Raw genomic sequence first — 19,042 nt, 5'->3', positions numbered from 1 at the left:
ATTGTATTTTATTTTATTTGGGGGGGTTGCTTTGGTTTTCAGATGGGAAAGATGAAAGTGTGCTTGTACTGTGAGGGGAAGAGCCATAGAAGAGTGAGAGGTTAAGGAGAAAAATAAAGAAGGAGATATGAGTAGATGCAAGGAAGATCAGGAAATAGTATGGGGATTGGATCACTGGGACAAGTGGAGGGGTTAGATGAGAAGAACAGAAAAGAAACTTCTGCATTCATGACAGGGAAGGAGGAAAAGAGATGTAGAAAGGGAAAATGAGCCGAGGGGACAGAGAAGGTTATGTCGTAATTTGTCAGTTTTCTCTTGGAACAAACCAACAAGATCCTGCATTGAGAAAGACGTGGAGGCAAAAAGAGGGGAGGGTTTGAGCAGTGCGACAAAGGCAGTGACAAGACAGCTGCAAATGTGAGAGTGGGAGTGAATTAAGTTGGAGAAGTAGAGTTGTTAGCTAAGAAGATGGCAGAACTGAAGGAAGAAAGAATGAATTTGTAGTGGAGAACATCAGCCTGGTTGCAGGATTTCTGCTAGGGATGCTGCACAGCATGGGAGTAGGAGCAGAGGAAGTGAACGTTGATAGCAAGCCAAGGTTGGAGGCTGGCAGAGCAGATCTTGCAATGGGAGCGAGCAGCAAAAGAGTCAACAGTGGAGAAGAGTGCAGCATGGACAACCATAACAGCAGAAGAAAGGGGAGAAGGCAGGGAGAAGAGGGCTGAGAGCAGAGGAGAAGTTATCAATCCTGATGGACTGTAAGACACAGAAAGGCCAAGTGATGGGGCGGGGAGGAGAAGAGATGTAGGAAGAAGGAAGGAGCTGATGGGTGATGCCAAAAAAGAGTCCAAGTGATGACTGCAGATAGGTAAATCAGGAAGAGAGAGAGAGCAGAAGGAGAACAGTTAGCAATAGCGAAAATAGTGATCGCTGCCAACTCTGACAAAAGAAAGGATGTTGCTTCCATATCTTGTGCTACTGGTGACAAAGTCAGGTGACGAAATATGGAACAATGCACCAACTGAGACCCCCCCCAATACCTATAATTACTGTAAGAAAACAAATATTTACAATTCATCTAGGAAACATATTATACTCTTCAAGTTAGATTTATTGTTTCCCTGTTTGCTGGAAACAAAGAGTCTCCTGTAAAACGTGGCATGGATTCTTCTGAAACTTTGTTTGCTTCACATATTCTAAAGTCCTGGAAACAAATCTTGGCCCCATTGAAGCCAACAACAAAGCAACCATTGATTTTAAAAGAGCCAGCATTTGACCCCTTATTGGGAGTACAGAAGGGATCTTCCCAGGACATTTTAAGTGGAGACTTCCAGAATGACAAGGGAGTAACAAGATCATATATTCTGTTGCTTCCCTAAAATAGGGTAGGTAATAAATACAATGGGGACAAATCTAGCAGGGATGGGGAGTGGAGATTTTCCTTCTGTTCACCAATAAAAATAAAATAAAAAGGAAATGTATCGACCTGATGGTAGATAAAACAGTGCCTAACACAGAAAAATTGTTCAAGAACTTTTTATGCAGCTACAAACATGGCTTGTGTGATGCTGCCAAGGCCAGTAACATGCTAGCTGTTCTGCTAATGAACTGCTGCCATGCAAGTTAAACCTGCCCAAGGGCTCCAGCTACTTACTCACACAGTTAATAGATTTCAAGGAAATATGGAGAAAAAACATAACTGTATCTTGACAGTTTGCGCTGGTTGGTGTTCCTCTTTCTCAGGTTTCTCTATTCCAATTTAGGATACAGGCAGCATACAGTATTGTCCTTGACTCATTTCCAGGGATGTACCCCAATATCCTAGAGGGAAATGAGAGCCCCATCATGCTGCTTTTTCATTTAAATTACATTAAAATGCTCAATAAATCATAGTGATCAGAAAGGGGTCCTAAAATGTACACAAAGAATTGGATGCTCGTACAGGCAGGATTCCCGATTTCATGAACCAATAGGCTGATCTGGTAGGATAAACCCTTCTTCCTATATATGGCAACCGTGGGCTTTATCCACAATGTTTGAAACAATGTGATCATGCAAATTCATTTTCAAGAGACAGATGGAGGATATCCATTATTAATAGAGCCCCAACTGGATCCTTTCCCTAAACAATGTACAGCCTTTATCAAGATCTGTCAGACAAGAAACCTGATCCAAAACCAAACTATTATTTTATTTGTGATGATAGATGCATTTTGTAAATATGAGTAATAGCTACAGTCTATTCAGTAATAACAATCTGGTGAGTACTAAATATGTTCCTTGAATATGTCTGACTAGTTGGTTCCTCTTAATGAAGCCTACTTTCACATGTGTTATGTAAAACATTCATGGGGGGAGGGGAGATTCCAAACAAGTACTATACTCTAAACAGAAATTCTTTCAGCCGGAAGAAAATGTAATGAATCATGTCAAACAGAACAATTATATTTCTATTATGAACGAAATTTGCCCTCCCTTTCCAAAGCCAGAATAATTGGGCTTTGGGCAGAGATCTCTTTGGGGCTGAAGGGAAATGGAATTTCTACAAACTGCCTATGTAGGATAAGAAGATCCTTTTGTGGTTTAGATCCTGTAACTCAGACAAATTAAGATGAGATTATCTCAAGAAAATGGTACAAATTGTAGCTGATCGATATTCCTGTTTTCAGACATCCCAGGGATATCTGTTCAGTGATGAACATTCTTCAGTGTAACAGATAAAGGAAGGAGGGGAAGAACATCAGTGGGATAGACAAGGTGATATTAGGTCCCACCCCTTCAATGTTTCTACTGGTACCACCAAATTCACCAAATTTAATATCAAGCATCATACATATAGAGTGAAATCCTTACCTTATTGAATAGCCAGACACTTTTGTGCCCAGGATTTCACCCATTATTTTGGGCAAGTTCATGGACATATTTCCAGTTGTTTTGAATAAAATTTTTAATGCTGCTTTTATTCCAGGCCTCCTACTAAGTAATATCATGAAATATTTTATCCAATGATAAAAGAATGAAAACTTGATGCATCTCTTAATATTCCCATTTCCTGGTCCTACCAGCTATAATCCATACAACTAAAAAGTAAACAGCTGCCAATATTTCAACATGGATGATGCCTCTTCTACATATAAGAAAAATATAAAAATCTCAGATACCACGGTTTAGTAACTGATGACAAATGGTGACTTTTTAATGGTGACCACTGTTTGTCAAACTGGGGACAGTTGTGGATCACTTTTCACTGGTAAACCATTCACCCTTAAAAACTGTCATTTGCCTAACATAACTAAGTAACATTACCTCAGTATTTCTGTACTTCCCCATATTTACTATAGGCAATACTGCAAATATTGGTAGGGTAAAATGGTAGCGGCAGATATCTTTAAAGCAAGACTTCTCTTCATATGTTTATATTGAGCATATTCCTAACTAAAAACACCCCCTCAGAGAGTAAGTGGGCAATGTAGACACTTAAGTTGATAAGATAATTTTACTTTCAATAAATAAAGTTAATACTTGCAGTATTCACTGTCCTTCCATTTACCACAGGAAATACTGCCAATAGTGAGGTAAACGCTGATTTTGCCTTTAATGAACAGGGATCTAAGCGTGTTCACGTACCTACTTTTTACTCTCTCTCTAGGGAGTATTTTGTTATTAGAACTCAAGTTCCCCACATTTCTTGCAGAAAAACATATGGAAAGAGAGATCTTACTTTTAAGACAACAGCAGGATCACATAAGGCTTGATCCATGAAGTCTATGATATGATTCCCATTAATTTCAATAGATTGGGCCCATAATAAGTATTTTTTCTAGGGCTGTCAAGCGATTCAAAAAATTAATCGCGATTATTCGTATGATTAAAAAAATTATGATTAATCATGCAATTAATCGTATTCTTAAACAATAATGGAATACCATTTATTTAAATATTTGGGGTGTTTCCTACATTTTCAAATACATTGATATCAATTACAACACAGATAAAGTGTACACTGCTCACTTTATATTTATTGATTACAAATATTTGCACTGTAAAAACCAAAAGAAATAGTATTTTTCAATTCACCTCATACAAGTACTGTAGTGCAATCTCTTTATCATGAAAGTTGAACTTTAAAATGTAGAATTATGTACAAAAAATAACTGCATTGAAAAATAAAACGTCAAACTTTAGAGCAGGGATCGGCAACCTTTGGCCCGCGGCCTGCCAGGGTAAGCCCCCTGGTGGGCCGGGCCGGTTTGTTTACCTGCCATGTCCGCAGGTTCGGCCGATCACAGCTCCCACTTGCTGTGGTTTGCCACTCCAGGCCAATGGGGGCTGCGGGAAGTGGCACGGGCCGAGGGACATTCTGGCTGCCACTTCCCGCAGCCCCCATTGACCTGGAGCGGCGAACCGCGGACAGTGGGAGCTGCAATCAGCTGAACCTGCAGACACGGCACATAAACAAACAGGCCCGGCATGCCAGGGGGCTTACCCTGGCAGGCCGTGGGCCAAAGGTTGCCCGTCCCTGCTTGAGAGCCTAGAAGTCCACTCAGTTCTACTTCAGCCAATTGCTCAGACAAACAAACTTGGTTACAATTTTCAGGAGATAACGCTGCCCGCTTCCTGTTTACAATGTCACCTGAAAGTCACTTGAAAGGCATTTGCATGGCTGTGTTGTAGCCAGCATCGCAAGATATTTGCGTGCCAGATGCACTAAAGATTCATATGTCCCTTCATGCTTCAACCACCATTACAGAGGACACGAGTCCATGCTGATAATGGGTTCTGCTTGATTACGATCCAAAGCAGAGCGGACTGATGCATGCTCATTTTCATCATCTGAGTCAGATGCCACCAGCAGAAGGTTGATTTTCCTGTTTGGTGGTTTGGGTTCTATAGTTTCCGCATCTGAGTGTTGCTCTTTTAAGACTTCTGAAAGCATGTTCCACACCTCGTCCCTCTCAGATTTTGGAAGGCACTTCTGATTCTTAAACCTTAGGTCGAGTGTTGTAGCTATTTTTAGAAATCTCACGTTGGTATCTTCTTTGCGTTTTGTCAGATCTGCTGTGAAAGTGTTCTTAAAACAATCATGTGCTGGGTCATCATCTGAGACTGCTATAACATGAAATATATGGTAGAATGCAGGTAAAATAGAGCCAAAAACATACAGTTTTCCCCCAAGGAGTTCAGTCACAAATTTAATTAACACATTATTTTTTAACGAGCATCATCAGCATGGAAGCATGTCCTCTGGAATGGTGGCCGAAGCATGAAGGGGTATACAAAAGTTTAGCATATCTGGCACATAAATACCTTGCAACACCGGCTACAAAAGTGCCATGCAAACGCCTTTTCTCACTTTCAGGTGATATTGTAAATAAGAAGCAGGCAGCAGCATCTCCTGTAAATATAAACGAACCTGTTTGTCTTAGCGATTGGCTGAACAAGAAGTAGCACTGAGTGGACTTGTAGGCACTAAAGTTTTACATAGTTTTGTTTTTGACAGCAGCTATGTAACAAAAGAAAATCTACATTTGTAAGTTGCACTTTCATGATAAAGAGATTGAACTACAGTACTAGTATGAGGTGAACTGAAAAATACTATTTCTTTTGTTTATCATTTCTACAGTGCAAATATCTGTAATAAAAATAATATAAAATGAGCACTGTATACTTTGTATTGTGTTGTAATAGAAATCAATATATTTTAAAATGTAGAAAACATCCACAATTATTTAATAAATTTCAATTGGTATTCTATTGTTTAACAGTGCGATTAATTGCAATTAATTTTTTTAACTATGATTAATTTTTGTAGTTAATCACGGGAGTTAACTGCGATTAATTGACAGCCCTATTTTTTCCCTTTATGTAAAACACCCCCTGGATTTCTCTCAACATTTATCTTGTCCTTTGATGCTGTTGTTTGTTACCCTCTTTACCAGCAGGGCCCCTTTGCCTACTCTAGGGTGTGTAAAAGACAAGGAAGGGGACTTGCCACTGTGCCAGCAACAGTAAGTTTGATGCATTTTACATCACAAATTGTGGTGAGTCCCAAGGGGAACAAGCTCCTTAAATCAGCTCTTCCCTGACTTCACCCACTTTTCTTGGCCGAGTATTGTGGTGGTTATGTGATGTGGGCTATTGTGTACAGGTGCCTTTCCCTTTCACATGAATCATTTATTTTATATACTCTTCTGCATTTTTCCTCCTCTATGTGCACTGTACAGCACAGAAGAACAGCCTAAATGATCATTACTGGGAATCAAGATACCACCAATAGATCAAAGAGTGAAACAGCTGCAGCAATACAAGTTGGATGTATACTACTTTTAATACCCTATATCCTGACTGGAACCTATAGCATTCATGCACAAGAATACTTATATTAAAGCCCCAAAAGTTTTCTTCGCAGTAGTCAACTTGTGCAAACTAACTCCAGGCTCATTGTGTTGGGGATCAACAGCAAAACATAACTGTGAATTTGTCCCATCACAGAAGCTAAGATAGGTTTTTATGATTTTGATGCGTACAGTATTTCACCAAGACATTTACAATCTCCCACATGCAAATTGTCCCAGCAGTCATCTCTCTACCAGACAGACTGGGAAGAAAGATAACACAATGTCTTAGCAAGTGCCAGTTAACCATGTGCCAAGTTACTTTTCAATTGCTTAGAAATTACTTGTTCCCAAACTCCACCCCAAAGCTAGCAAAACCTTTAACCTTGTTAAAAAGAACTTACATGCAAAGTTTCAGATTTCAACCATATATATTTTTGCTGTAGCCTGATGTAAAAAAAGAAATTTCATTTGTTTTTAAAGGGAAAAGGTTTTCATTTTCTTCTTATACCTATAGAACTCCAAAAGCTGAATGTGGAGAAAAACTGACAGGAGAGGTTTTCCTCTTTCCTCTTGTAATGATTATTGGGCAAACTGTGCCTGAGACCACTTTTACTGCCTATCTAGTGCACCCCTTTGGTGACAGGCATGGCCTCCTGCACCTCACTCTGGGTGGAATCATATGGTCTAACTACTCAGACTGGATCTCTGGGTTGCAGCCCCACTGTTCTCCAACTAAGTTAATGACACAGGCCCAACTGTGTTTGGCACCTGTAAGCCCTTTCACTCCAGTGAGCTATGACCAGCTAGTTGATTAACAAAACTCCAAAATGGTGCCTTCAAAACAAAGCATTATTTATTCATTCTCCCAGAAGGTACAGAGCACATAGAGCAAAGAGTAAAAACAATAAAAGGCCTGTATGCATGGGTCGTATTTGCACCTTAGTCATGTCTTGCCAGGTTTTTAAAGTTTCTCTCAGCCCAGGTAACCCCCTATCTCTGACTGAGAGAAACAGTCTCTTCCAACCTCTCCCAAACATGTTCTCTCTCATTTTCCTCGCCAGGCTATCAGCTTCCGCTAACACTCCCTGGGCAGTCTCTGGACACTCACCAAACCCCCCATCCTTTCCTAGGCCCCATTGACCTGTCACAATTTAGTGTCCCTTGATCTTTCTTCTCATCCTTGGCAAACCAGCTATGTCACTAGGGTTGGAGCTCAGGGGTCGCCTCTTCACAGCTATAATCCAGGCAATTATTTTTGAGTGTTAGGATGCTCCTTAAATAGGCCATTGTTTTATCTTTCCTGCTTGGTTCCTTTAACAACCCCTCCTTTTGATCTTACTCCATGGCAGGTAATCCATCAAACACACACACAAAGAAATGCAACATATTCATAAAAATAATCAGATATTCCCCAGTTTATCACACGTCCTCAAACATGGCATCTCCCTCCAAATTCATCCCGTAGTCTGAGATAATATTCATTTCTTAGCCAGTGACAAGTTTAAGGTCTCATCTCTTAACTCATTAGGAGCCAGAAACAGCAGCTTTGTATCACTGAAAAGGGAAAATTCCCATCTTCGTACTGAAATATATAGTTCTTGTTCTAGACCATGAGGATTCAGAGATATAAAAGCTTAGTAACAGACTAACAATCACAATAGACAAGTGTACAAAAACTACTTAAGCTGATTTTTTGAGGTTTTTAAAATGTTTTCATTTTAGTTTTATTCTATAAATTTAGACTCATGGTAAGTTCAGCATTTCTAGTTTTACGTTCTAAGGACATGTTCAATAACATGTTTAAGTACCATCTAAAGCAATTGTTCCAAAACATGTAGCATATACAGAAATTGTGATGGTGTGGTACCTAGGTTTTAACGGTGTTCACTTGGAATGACATAAATGTGGCTTCATGGCTTGTGAATAATGCAAGATCCTAAACTCAATGCTTGGCTCTGACATTTATGCCGTACATATCACTACCACAGAAGTAATGGCTATACATATGTATGTATTTATGTGTATCAGCAGTAGCAGTGCAAATGCACCAATGCACAAAAGATGGAGATGAGGGGAAAAGAAAAGCAAAGAACAAAATCAATAAATATAAATAGATCTCAGAAAATCAACTGATTAAAAATATTGAATCAAAATTGATTTAAAAAATTCCAATATCAAGTTATGAATGGGGAAAAATATGGCCATTTCATTGTTTGTAAGACCCAAATTCTACTGATGCCAGGGTAATACCAGGAGTGAATCTGGCCCTTAGGATAAAGAGTAGAATAGCTCAAATGTCTAAGCACTTGTCCTATAGGAAAAAAAAAGAGTATTTGTGGCACTGCCCATGAGCAGAATGTGTTCTGTAAATCTCAGCTGAAGAGACTCTGGTGAAACATATTGTCCCAGTTCAGCACTGGTAACACCATGTACACATACAGGCACTGATACTCAACAGCCTTGGCCTTCCTGCAGTCATGTTCATCTCTGAAAATGAATGAGAAATAGCATCTATTCTGATTTGATAGCATTTTATTCCTATTTTGCACAAGTGCAAATTATTGCATTATCACAATCTTTTCCCACACTCCTGGTTCCCTCTGCGGGTTGTCAACTTTGCTTGGTAGGTCTTCAATAGCTCAGCCCCCTGGCCAAGTCACACAATGAACCCCTTCCTGGGGTAGCAAAGAGTTTAACACACTGTTGTCCCTCACCAAGGTTTACAGCCCCATCTCTGGGCCCTTTAAGACTCTGGCTTCTCACCAAGCTTAGCCCACATTCCCAGTGGCCAGTGGGGAGACCCAGGCCCACCTACTAATCCAGGTCCCAAACCAGGGACCCAGTAAACAGAAGCCATGTACCACTGCGTCCAGTTCACTGCTGCTATTCCCTGGGCCTTTTCCCATGTAGCCCTGCTCCTTTCACCTATTACCTTCGGGTCACAATAGTCAGGTTCTCTCATTCCTAGGGCCAGTAATTCAGCCCATTAAGCTCCTCTGGCCGGAGTGGAGCCCAGTGCCTGACCTGTCTGGTCTCAGCCAGAAACTGCCCTGCTCAGACCCAGCAGCTCCGTTTATGTGATCCTGCTACACTCTGATTGGCTGCTTTCAATGCAGCCACTCTAGGCAGGCCTGGAGAAACCACCTTCACTCTCCTGTCCTGGGATGGGGAGTGGTAAGACCACAGAGTCTCCAGCAGGTGGCCTCAAAGGGCCAGGTACATTCAATCAAACTAACCATAATAGTATATTGTTGAAGGTGAAGCAAATTCTAGTGCTTTCACCTTATTATCCTTCCCCTGAAGGTCACAACTCAAGTCATCATAGCTTCCATCAGGAACTTCATTGCTCTGATTTCTAACAAGGTGAAATGCATTTCATTACATAGTTGAAAGGGAAATGAAGAGGTAGGGTTCCAGGCCATATGACTGCTGAAGCTTTCTGCAAAATTCAATAATTCGAATGGAGCCCAGTAAACAAAAATAAAAAGTGATTGGTGTGCATAACACACCACGGGGGAAATGCTGCAGGAATTAGCTTGTGTGGAGTTAGTTCATGTCCCCAAAGAGCTGTGTTTGAGCTGCTTGAAGCTGCTCACTCCAAGGGATTATCTCATTCAATCTGCTTTAATCACAACTAAATGCTTTCAATTGGTATATACACTGAGACAGAATTAGAGAATCACAAGCCTTCAAGATCCAAGAGACAGGCTTGAAGGCAGGTGGGGAGGAACCAAACAAACTACATGGCTGAAGTAAAAATACTATAAACCAACATCCACTTTTTGCATTCACCGAAGACCATCTTGTGCTTCACACCCCACAAATGAAGTTTAGAAATCTGGCACACACACACACACAATTAGCTTGATTCACTATGTTACTCTGCTGAAAATAATAATGGAGTTACACCAGCATAAAACTAGAGAAGTGCAGTGGTGAATTGAACCCAACCTGTGTTTCATTAGGACACTTTTGGGGTGATTACTAAGGCTTTTGGGCTTGATATGCAGTGCCTGTCACAAGTATTTATACCGTGCCTCAGTTAGTTATGATACGTCCTAATTCAACAGTCTCCATTCCATGTTAAATAATCTGCAAAGCTGCTAGTGAAGACACAAGTAATTACATTTACAAAGGTACAATATGCAGTGAAAACATTACTACCATCAAACAAGCCAAACAGAAGTTCACAGCAGATAGGACAAACTGCAATGCATTCCGGCACAGAAACGAGTTCATGGATCGGACAAAGACAATATTGAATATTTAGGTGATTAAAGGTACACAGTGATACAATCCAGAGTTGATGCCTGATACAGAACCGTGGATTAAGATTTAATGTTGACTAACTGTTGTGTGTTTACGTGCGTGTCTCTACGTCGAGAGCACTATTCAATTGTCAGTTTTCTCACTATTGAATGGGTCAACAATCTGATTTCTGGTTTATGGCTGGGCTGTCAATAGATTCATACTTTGCCCGTGATTTAAGGCTATCAAATAATTTTATGCTGACATAAGTTGCCTCCCTGACAGCTTTAAAATATGAAACAACAAGCAGTCTGTGTCAGTACTCTTAAATCAAGCCCAAGGGCCCCCACGGCACCACACTATGGCAGCTTGTTACCGCTAAGCAAATGTCAGTCTAGTCAATGTGCGGAGGAGGTTGTCAACTCCCTGGTTGCATCTGCCCTAATAACTAGTCTGCTATAAGGTGAAATTTATAAAGCTTTCGTCATGTTGTCTGAATCCTAAGGTGAAAAGTCTATACCATGGCTTTTTATGTTCAGGGAATGGTTACTAGCCTTGGTGACTCTGGACTCTGCAGTTCCACAGCAGAGAGGTTATTATTCTGTATGCTGCTATTGCTGAGAACTATAGAAATTACACATAAACATATAGAAATAAATGAATAACTAACTAGCCACCAACCTCATTTCTTCTATTCACTGTTATCAGCATGCTATGTTTAACTGTGCAATTTAGCCAGGGGTGCAGCTAGCAATTTGATAAGTGTACACACACACTGGCCTCTCTGTTGGTCCCCTGCCCTCACTATACCCATAATCCCCCTAGGTAGACATACCATAATCTATAATATGATGACTACACAGTGGGTGCCGCTAGACAGGGGGATCGATCAGTGTGTTCATAAAAGGCCTAGCGAAGAACAAAAACTCCCAAAACGTTGCCCCCATGAACTCAGAATTGTGTGCTGTGGCATCCGCAGCACATGCCTCCCCTAAACATATTTGGCGTACCTATTACAACACAGAATAACAGAAGATCCACCTCCACTGGAGAAGTGGCAGAAACCTGATTGCAAGCATATTTCATTGAAAAATCATGATCAGAGATTGTCTTTAATATAGAAAACAAGTATATTTTAGGATCCTAATATTAAAAACAGTTCTTTTGCCCTTTAGTCTAAAAGTTATTTTTCCTAAAAAATGTCTGCACAATACAGCTGATTCTTATTTTAAATAGTGTCAGTAACAGCAGAGTTTTTAAAAATAAGATATTGAACACGTTGCATGATTAGATGCAGCAAAAGAAAGAAAAATACAGAGGACATTAAATTCTCCATAATTTGCACAATCTTCTCCACTCATGAGTAGTTATAGTTACTTCACTCTCCCATGTTTTGATTGTATACCGTATTCAGTACAGTGAATTTAGAGTTAGCTAACAAGCAACATAACAATGCTTAAAATTATTTTGGTTGCATGGTTACAAACTCAATTAAATCAGTGTCCAGAGTTCCAGTCCATTACAGTTAATGGACAACGCAGTGCCAACATCCTTAAGGATCCTATAGCTTTATAAGCAACTGTATCCTCATTCTGTGAGCTTCTGTGAGCCTTGAGCAGGGATCAGCAACCTTTGGCACGTGGCCTGTCAGGGAAATCCGCTGGCAGGCCAGCACGATTTGTTTACCTGCCACGTCTGCAGGTTCAGCCGATCGCAGCTCCCACTGGCCGCGGTTCGCTGTGCCAGGCCAATGGGGGCTGCGGGAAGCAGTACGGGCCGAGGTATGTGCTGGCTGCCACTTCCCGCAGCCCCCATTGGCCTGGAATGGCAAATTAACAGTGACTATATGCCAGTGGGAGCTGTGATCGGCTGAATCTGCGGATGCTGCAGGTAAACAAACCTTCCCAGCCCGCCAGCGGATTTCCCTGATGGGCTGTGTGCCAAAGGTTGCCAATCCCTGGCCAACAGTAAGGAGTCAATCTGCCTAGCAACTAACCACACACACTGTAAATAGCTGGGCATGTAGTGAAGTCAAGGCAGGAATTATGCACTCAAATAATTGATTGGAAATTGAAAATATTAACAGTGACTGTATAAAGCAAGATTGTTGTATTTTCTACAGCTTGTAATATTACACTCATTTCCATATATCTTATTACATAACCTACACTGGAAGCAGAGAAGAGAATGCCATTTCATTGCATGGCCATGTATCTCTTCTATGAAGAATTCAACAAAAAATTGTATAATTTCACAGACATCTTAATGATGTTGAACACCCTTATCTAATAGTGCCAGTCATCAACTCTGATAAAGGATACCCCACTTTGGATATAAGGAAACTACAAAGTCTTAATTTCCCCTCTCCTTTATGCCCCCCCCCCCACTTCCGCCAAATAAAAAGCACTAAAAAGAGAGAGCACCAAGTCTGATGGAGCATTGACCCCGAACCACAGGGTTATTTCCATGTTTCTAAGGTTCTCCTAGAACAGGGGTGGGCAAACTTTTTGGCCCAAGGACCACATCTGGGTACGGAAATTGTATGGTGGGCCATGAATGCTCACAAAATTGGGGGTTGGGGTGTGTGTGGAGGGGGGGCTACGGCTGGGGATGCGGGTTCTGGGATGGGGTTGGGGGTGCAGGAGAGTGCTCTGGGTTGGGACTGAGGGGTTTGGAGGGCCGGAGGGAGTCAGAGCAATCAGGCCTGGGGCAGGGAGTTGGGGCTCAGGAGGGGGTCAAAGGTGCAGGCTCTGGCCAGGCGGATCTGCGAACTGCCCTGTCTGCAGGCACCACCCCTGCAGCCCCCATTGGCCATGGTTCCTGGACCAGGAGTGGTACTTGGGGGCAGCGTGAGCCCCCTGGCTGCCCCTATGCATAGGAGCCAGAGGTGGAATACGCCGCTGCTTCCGGGAGCTACGGCACACGTGGAGTGGGGCAAGCCCCCGACCCCACTCCCCAGCGGGAGCTCGAGGGCTGGATTAAAACACTTGAAGGGCCGGATGCGGCCCCCTGGGCCGTAGTTTGCCCACCCTGCCCTAGAACCTACATCCACTCCCACATATACTGTAGATCATAATTAGAGCTAATCACATAAACTTCCATTAATGTATTCAATGGATTTCAGAATTCTGTGAAGAGATCCAGTTTGCATTCCCCCATCCTGTGCCAGCTTAGCTCTGCTAGCCAATCAAAGGGTATTCAAACCATTGCATTAATATTGCAACTGACAGTGATAGCCTTGAAGAGCCTCTGTGTGCGAAAAACACAAGGGACTGAGATTGTAGCTAATCCCTGAAAAGAGTGGAGAGGAGAGAGAAAGCTTTCTCTGCATCTCTGCAGGACTACATACAATCTAGGCCTAACTGTATTCTTTTTTAAGCCAAAGTATGGGAGAGCCAGCTACTGTTTTTGTTTGTTTGTTTGTTTGTTTGTTTGTTTGTTGAGAGAAATGTATATCTACAGATTAGGTTTAAAACACAGAGAACACACAGATTTCTGATGACAAAAAAACAAATATGCTGTTTTAAGTCTGTTTGTATTTTACATTTTAAAGCGCCTGGCTGACTTTTTCCATGTGTACATACAGAAACTACAACTGGGTGCCACTCTTGTACAATCATGAGATTCCATGATTATCATGGGATCTTGAGAAAATCTCCTAGACACCTATCACCACTAACTTAAAATGTTGATGTTTTAGCCTACTCGTCATGCTTTGAAATATGTTCATTTTCTTAAGACATAAATAGCTTAGAATTTAAACTCTCTTCTTTCTCATGCTGCCAAGTTCAAAGGGCATGCACCCTGCTGTCCCCCTCCCACTGTGCCCTGCCTCCCACTCCCAGACACAGCTGAAAAGGTCTCTTGGTTGAGCAGTCATTCTGGAAAGCAAAATACCAATTTTATGCAATTTAAATGTTGCACACTGTTAACACACCTTTCTCATTTATATTGTGCAAAAACAGAGGACATACTGATCAGCGGTGATGCCAAAATATTGTGCTAAGTATTCCTGACTCTTTAGAGTCAGAATTAAAAATACCACTTTTCTCCACCAGAGTGTCTACTTTCAAACAACATTAGTAAAGCAGCTGAAAGATGCTTTTGCTGTGGTATAACAGGTACACTCCTATAAAGATACATCTTTGGGTTCTAATGCTCTCAATGCATTACTTTTCACAAGATGCAAATAATAAAAATAAATCCCATTTTAAAAAAGTAAAAACGCAACAACAATTGATTTATATTTGGCAAAGGAGAAACACAAGATCTTATTCTCACAAGTGCTCTGTGAAGCGCTGTATAAGTAACTACTGCAATTTGTGTCTCTCCAGGGTCAAATGCATGGGAATCTAACATCAGTATTGAAGAGAAAAAAAAGAGGAAGAAAAGCAAGAGAGAGACAGAGACAGAGTGAGAAGCCATGTCCCAGTTCAATTCTGTTCCCCTGCCATCTGTCACAATCACTGTCATTCCCAAAAGACTAGGTTTAGAAAGGCCACTGCAACTAATGAGCAATGCAGAAAGGTAGAAATCCTGAATCAAGCTACATATACACATCCAAAAGCCACATAAAGCTGGCAAAGCTGTTAATAAATCCTCAACTACAGCAGGACAAAAGTCCAACACTATTGGTCCCATTGGTGGTTTTTTTGTGCTGGTATTAAACTTTTAAGAGATGTATGTCTAGTTAAGAGGAAGGCTTGTCATAGTGGGGTTTGTAAATATATACATACATACATATATACATACATATATATATCTGTAGTTCATAGTTATGATTTAATCAATTATTACAGTATTATGCAGTACTAAAGGAAAAGCACATTGTATTCCATAAAGTTGACAGTATTCAACTGTGGCATAGCACAGAAATCAGTCAGTCAGTCAGTCAGTCTTATGGATGCAATAATAAGCCATCTGACTGGTATGCTGACAAGACCTGTCCAGAGTCTTCAGCACTCTTCAACTCAAAGAACAAATACAAATTTATTTTCTCTTTGCTTATGGAAAAATCAAGTGGTAGACCACTGAACCATTTCTCTCTCTATTTTTTAAACCTATTAAGACAAAGGAAATACATGTTTAGGGTCATGATCAGAGTTGCATGAAATTTCACTTCATAACCCAACACAAGGTGAGGGGATTGCAGCCTGATATAAATTCATCAAAATTCAGTGTGAAAATTAAAGATTTAGCAGACTTGGCAGAGTCCCTCCTCTAAACTCACAGGACTCACAATTCTTGCCATGTCGTGAACATTTGATAAAGAAGCCTGATCCAAAGTCAATGGAAAGACCCAAAGTGTCTTTAGTAAAATTTGGATCAGGCCCCAGGTTAGCAAGTAGGGCATTGTTCTCCAAAATGCCTGGGGATCATCTTCAGGGTAGTGTGACTGCCAACTCCCACATCACAGCACAGGTCTGCTTCCACAACATGCACAACTAGAACACCAAATATAACCATTTCCAAACCAAACTCTGGGGAAATTTGGATCTTGACCCACACACTGCAGCTCAATTGTTTCCACTCACAACAATAACAACCCCTTTTCCCCCTAAACCCTGACCAACCAACAAACACCATCAACAAAATGTAAAACCAAGCAAACAAACCTACCCCAAGCAGAATTTGGACCCCCAAAAAGGAGAAGTACTGGAGACACCATGAAGTCCACAAGGGACTTCACTATTGCTATCAATTCTACCTAAAAGGCACTCAGATACTATGGTGGTCGGCATCAGTATAAACATGATTATCTGAAAGACAGAGCTCTATCATGAAATTAGTAAAAATCCTTTAAACCTCACAGAAATAAAGTTCCAACTTGGATTCAAGTTTTGGGAGAAAGGTTAAATCAGTTCTTATTTTAAACGAACCAGTCTTGCCCTTCCCTGCTTTTGATTCCATGACCACTGTAAAGTGTCTAATGAAAGTGCATGCTGGTGTCTCCAGTTAAAAACACACTGTCCCTGAGCCACCTCCTTCCTCAAGTGGATCCTTCTTTACTATGAGTCAGCAACCCACACGCTCAGCAGTGCCACTCCAACTGGCATTAATGTAAGCACAGGGGTCAAAAAATAATTGTACTTGTAGTGGTCAGGGAAATCTTGCATGACTGCCAAAACCCAGGAGGCATCTGACAGCTGAGAATGTGAAAAACTTGACAGGCATAGAGTGTATGGACCTCAGCAATAGGGGTAGGAGTGGAGGGAGGGCTGTCTGTACATGACTTCATCAGCCTAACATGAGGAAGGCCTGGAAGGAAGAGATTATAATGATGAAATGCTACTTTTGGTAATTGTAGGTGTACAATCAATAACAGATCAATAAAGACTATACTTATTTACCAGTTTAATTTATAAATACCATGTATACTTATATAAAAAGCACATGTATATGCAGAAAATATTTGTAACTATGCTTGTAATTGCCTTTTAAGATAATGCAATTTTGCAGACTAGTTTGCCCCACTGCATTAAATGCTGACATAATTTTGAGTACCTTCTTAATTCTGTTGTCTAGAAAATGATTTCACACTTGCTGGGTCATTGACAGATTTTCTCATTGTATTTTAAAAAGTCACTTCACTTTTTCCAGTTAAGCTGAAACTTCATGTGCTTTCACTATGTAAGAAAATGCATTTATTTAACCCAATACTTTTTTTCATTGTTTGCATTTTTATGACAAATGATGCCACAGAGTCTTGGAGACTTTATTCTAAAAGCAGGTATAACACAGGCAGCAACAGAGCAAACCTTACAGTGCTCCACCGACATGTCTTGAATTTGGAGGGAGCCTCTCCAGGAGCGAAAGGGTGACTGAGTCTGCTGAGATGGCCAGTATGTGGCACCAATTCTGTTGGCATATTTTGAGATATGGACACCTGACAGAAGACTTGAAGGACAAATCCAATTATTTTCAGCTAGCTGAATAGCTGTGGGATCATAACTTTTGGTGCTGCCAACCTATTATTTATTATTTGTATTGTGTCAACTATGTGCTAGAGTCTTTACAAACGTGCATAAAGAAAAAAACCCTCCTCAAAAGATATTACAATCTAAAAGTCATGATTTAACCAATGACCTTGAGATGAAAGGTTCTGTATCCTGAGTCACAGAATCACATTTATGGGAATCCCCATAACAAACATCTATGAATTTCTCTAACTAAATTATATTCTGGTGTAATTACAAAAATACAGATACAGCGCAAGAGACAAAATAATGTGGCAACACTTGCACAAAAGAACAGACAAAATATATTTTAAAATATGTTGCCTATTAACACATTTTCAATGTACTATTTTGTTTCCAAAACAGACTACATTCAACAAGTATGAGAATATGTTCCGAGCTATATTCTATCTAATGAAGTGCATGGTGGCAGAGGTCTGACGTGACATTTCAGTTTACTCCTAAGAAAACATTTGATAACTCATGAGTGAGAAGACTGTGGTGTAGTCACTCAAGGAAATTAATGTTGTAGGAGACCTAAGCCATCATGTACTTTCGACACACACTTTTTTGTTGTATTCTTCATACACACATTACATCTTTCGACAGTCAAACAGCTCAGCTGGCTCTGTCACAGCCCCATATACACTAGAAAAAAGTGTGATGCTATCGCCCTATTTGGCAGGTCAACAGGTTTTGGTGGCAAAATCAAGGTATTGACGGGACAGCCAGTGGCTTAATATACAGTCAAAATGACCATTTAACATAACATATGTCTCATCAGAAAGTACCTCTTCGCAGAAGCATATTTTGAGAGGACAGAGAGGACTTATATTTTAACCATTTTTCTTCCTATATTTTTAACCATTTAGGTGCTCTTGGATGCTGCCAGACTGATAACAATGAAGAATAAAATTTTCTGTCCATAAAACAGAAATGTGCAATGGCAGTGACCATCCTAATGCTAGACAAACAAATCAATAATCTATTTATTATTATTATTATCATCATTATAAATAATTCACTATAAATAATACGTGTATAGCTAACACAATGTGCCTCAGCTCTAGACTACAGGAAGGATTTGAGACATTCAACCTCCTTAAACATTTAGAACAGCATTTGGAGTATTCCGTGGCTTGCCTGTGTTGAAGCTCCACATATAAAGATAATGGGGTTAGTGTAAAGGGAGAAGTATTAGCCATTGTATTTAAACAAATAACCATCATTGACAATTAACTAGCCATCCAGTTCAGAAATTATATTCCACTGTGAGTTGCTCTTTCAATTTACAAAATTTTTCACTTTACACTTCATCTTCAGTCAAGATTATAATCCAAATGATGACTAGTTTTACAGGCAACAGTCGTGAAGTGTTGCCTGAGGAGAAATATTATCAAGACTGTCCAAAGTAATCTCTCAAGCACAACTGTCTATCTCAAGGGCAGTACTTTACATACCTACAGCTTAAGGAAGAATGTTTCCACATTGGCTGACTTA

At 40.5% G+C, this 19,042-nt stretch overlaps 1 protein-coding gene across 11 annotated transcripts in view; it reads right to left on the bottom strand.

The window, feature by feature from the left end:
• ROBO2 (roundabout guidance receptor 2) overlaps positions 1–19,042 on the bottom strand; it is a 1,509,143-nt gene that overhangs the window by 335,854 nt on the left and 1,154,247 nt on the right. The window lies entirely within an intron of this gene.

Source organism: Natator depressus, chromosome 1 (genome assembly GCF_965152275.1).
Source record: "Natator depressus isolate rNatDep1 chromosome 1, rNatDep2.hap1, whole genome shotgun sequence".
Classification (NCBI taxonomy): Eukaryota; Metazoa; Chordata; order Testudines; family Cheloniidae; genus Natator; species Natator depressus.
Note: the sequence above shows the minus strand (reverse complement) of the source record. Positions and strands in the feature narration are given on the sequence as shown.